At 40.3% G+C, this 3,877-nt stretch overlaps 1 long non-coding RNA gene across 1 annotated transcript; it reads right to left on the bottom strand.

Moving 5' to 3' along the window:
• Window positions 1-2,171: 2,171 nt before the first annotated feature.
• Window positions 2,172-3,657, bottom strand: LOC148029825 (uncharacterized). The gene is made up of 3 exons (XR_015692251.1): window positions 3,587-3,657; window positions 2,579-3,297; window positions 2,172-2,498 (listed from the first exon to the last, which is right to left on the bottom strand). It is a non-coding gene; the product is annotated as an uncharacterized LOC148029825 (long non-coding RNA).
• Between the last annotated feature and the right edge of the window lie 220 nt (window positions 3,658-3,877).

Below are 3,877 nucleotides of genomic sequence, written 5' to 3'. Positions count from 1 at the left end.
CCTAGCTGAATTCACGACCAAGTGTCCATCCATACCCAAGGGGGAAAGAAGGGTGTCATAATCAAAATGACACATCTGTGGCGAGTTCATGACACAATGCCAAGTCAATTGTGACATACTTGTCAAAAGACACTCATTTTTCGACTTCACAACTCAACGCTTACTTGACAAGCACATTTTAGCCCTACACACACACACCCATCGTGAGACAAGTATCATGATATATATACATCAAATACATGACACATGCCAATCCACGTATCTCACAAGTGACTACAAAATACATACATACAAAGACTCAAAGATACAAATAATGCATGGCAAGAGTCCCATCTCATGACACACATGCATGCCAGTCAACGACCCCTTGCTATACATGTGCATGTGAAGAGTATACACCTTGGCACAGTGAGTGATAGGAGAGGATTGCCTTATTGGTTCTCATGACACGCATATCCCGAATTCACAATTTATGCCAATCAAACCACCTCTCCTATCACACATGTAGATGTGTGCACACATACATGCACACATCATGACAAGAAAGGAGCGTCTCATGACATGCATACACCAAATTCACGACGCATGCCAATCAACCAACCTCTCCTGCCACACACACCATACCACCTACTTTCTAATATTTTTTTAATGGTATTCTTGAAAACAATTAGCATGTAGTAAGGTATCCTATTGTCAATGGTAAACACCACCTCACATTAGCATTATCCAATCCCTATGTGGTTTGCTTCAAAATGCTTGTGTACTTAAAGTTGTTTCAAGAATCCCTTACCTTTGAATAGCCTAGAATGAATTTGTGCTAACAATACTTTCTTAGATTTGTTGCTACCTTAAATGAAATTGGTTGCCAACATAAAGCAAAAAGTGTGAGCTACAATCCACCTAAGCAAGTCACACCCAAATACAAGTCACACCCAAAACACAAATCCTAGCGTGTGTGTCTATATATATATATATATATATATATATATTCTAGCTAAATATTTCTCTATCTAAACATTTCCTCATAGATAAGGTGAGGTTCACGGTTATATGGCTTTGGGCTTGCTAAACAATGTCACAATACACAATTTAAAGATTGGCACATCCTCACTTGTGCAAGTACTTGATTTAGACATTAGGCTTATGGTGTTTGTATACGTACATTGAAGCAACCAACTCTTCCTTCTATAAAGCTATATTGAATTCATGCTTCCATTGACATGTCACACTTTCATGGGATGTCTTTGGAATTGGTATGTGTAGCTATTTTATTCTGTCATGTAGTCTCTCTACTAAGATTTCTCATACATGTTAAAGAAAAGGAATAAACCATCAAAAGTAGAAAGAGAAGATCATTAAGTGTTCCATGCAACCTTGAAAAAGTTAGAAAACAAGTGTGACAAGCAAATAATCTAACATTCAATTCAACTAGATCATCAAAAAAGAAAAGTCGAGCCAAATGTCAAAACCACCATTATTTCATGGGGAAGATAATGGGAAGGATAACACTTTTACTAGAGCCATCGTACACATGGACTATACTTTTCCTTAATTGCTTACCTAGGAATCAGGATCCTGGAAAAGAGCCTATGACTGAACATCCAAGTAATAAATCCTATAGACATCAGGCTAAGAAATTAAAGCACAACTTATGAGCTTTTATGGAACGTTGCACACCTACCTTGAGATACCAATGTAGTGTAGCATTTTCTCATTATCAAAGATTGCATAAGCACAAGCTTTTGCATCTAGTGAACTACAATTTTTTATTAGCCCTTCATCATTAAGGTATGAAAAAAAATCTAGATCCTTCAAAGGGATCACCTCTGCAACAACATTGGCATCCAATCTCCTCTGTCTTGCTTGCCTATTTTATATACTTCATGAGCCTAGATACCCAAAACAAAACAATAATCAATTCACTAGTCCTCCGTAGGCATCATGAACCTTCCCACCTTCTTTTCCTATCGTTTACCTTTGTTAGTATATTCAAATCTAACAATTATCTAACCTAGGCAAAAGAAGTTTTGTAATCAACTAGATTATGATCACATATACAAGACACAAATTGCATTTAGCTTTGAGATATACATTATGGCCCTAACATGAGATGTGCACTTGTAATTCATGATTTAGAATGCATAGAATGGAAGATGTCAATGTTTGTTCACGTGTATTGTTGATAAAAGCATCAAATTTCAACTACATAGTCCTACACAAATAATGACCTCTGCATATCAAACAGTTGAGTGTATCTCAAACCAGGAGTACCCGCATGTAGCTGAATGGAAAATTGGCAATGTATACATAATCAAAAGTACAAGAATGGTGCAATAAAATCTCGAACATGCACAACTCAGTAGCCAGAATGCAATTGAGGGTGTGGCCGAAGGACAAATAACCATCGACAAGGAAAATACTTCACTTGCCTCCTGTGCTTGCTGACGAGTCCTTTCTCCATGGTCATCTGTCAGCCAGCTTTTGCTTCCACCTTGGCTCTGTGGTGACCAACAAGTTTATAGCTGCTTAAATGTTTGATATACAAAATGTTCAGTATAAGGCCAAAAAAACTAATCACCTAGGCATGCTTCGATGTCTGTATAATTTGAAAAGTCATTGAGCCAAATTGTACGTGTGCAGGAAGAGGCAATCAACGAATTACTGCCAGATAAAACAACAAAGAATCATGGCCTCGGAGACACAAACTAAGTAGAAACCAAAGAGAGAGAGAGAGAGAGAGAGAGAGAGAGAGAGAGAGAGAGTCTGATACAAGCCTGGAGGTTGGCACCTGCTCGTTTCATAGAGAGGACAATTGAAAGAGGCACAGGCTATGGCGAGTTGGAGGAGGCACAGGCTGTTGCTTGCAGGCTATGGCAACTATTAGGGCGACCAGAAGAGGGCCGAGGCGTAGGTTGGAAGAGGCATCGAGCAACACTGCACTGGCGACTGCAGCAGTGAGCATTGGCGATTGGAAGAGGGCGACTAGAAGAGGACTGAGGTGATTGTAGTAGTGAGCTGGCGACTGGAAGAGGGCAAACGGTGACAATTGGAAGAGGTCAGCAGTGAGCACTGAGCACTAGGGACTAGAAGAGGGCCAAGGTGCAGGTTGCTGCAGGCTATAGCGACTGGAAGAGACAAACTAACCTATCGACGACTGGAAGAGGTGCAAGTTGTTGCTCGACTAGGGGAGAAGGAGTCAAGATGATTGGAAGAAGCTATGGTGAACATCAGAGGGGGAGAGAGACAGAGAGAGGAACTTGGAGCAGAGCCCCATCCCAACGCCCATTTGGCCTTGACCTGCCATGTAGAACAAAGGGTCCAATGAAAGAGAGGGAAGGAAGAGGGGGGGCCATGAGTAAAAGTGATGGCTACTTTCTTCCATCATGACAACAAACCTCACATTAAAGCTCATTAAAGTTTGTGTTTCCCAATTGCTTGACTTGAATAACCCTTTTATTGTGCTCCTACATTGGCACATGTTTTCAAGCAAAAAATAAAGGTCATTGCTGTAGTGGGATCATGCCCTTCATGTTTTGTCATATCAAAACATCTCAATGCTTGCTCGCCTTGGCCATGTTGTGCATACCCTACAATTAGTCCGATCCAAGTGACTACATCTTGGATGAGAAGCTCATCCAACACTCCTTGTCCCTTTCCCAATGCACTACACTTGGCATACACGTTCACCAAAGCATTTCCATAAATGTTATGAACTAACTAGGGTTAGTAAATTAGGGGGTGGGATATTTGTCCACAACCTTAATCTGACAATCTCATTATGAATTTGTACACCTTTAACAAGTGCTCCTACATTGGCACATGCTTTCAATGCACATGTAAAGCTGCATCTTATCAAAGCATTTTAGAGCTTTGTCAA

The sequence above is a fragment of the Lygodium microphyllum genome, chromosome 10 (assembly GCF_053477565.2).
Source record: "Lygodium microphyllum isolate KBCC chromosome 10, Lygodium_microphyllum_v1.1.10, whole genome shotgun sequence".
Classification (NCBI taxonomy): Eukaryota; Viridiplantae; Streptophyta; class Polypodiopsida; order Schizaeales; family Lygodiaceae; genus Lygodium; species Lygodium microphyllum.
The sequence above is the reverse complement of the archived record's forward strand: the minus strand, read 5'-3'. Positions and strand labels throughout refer to the sequence as shown.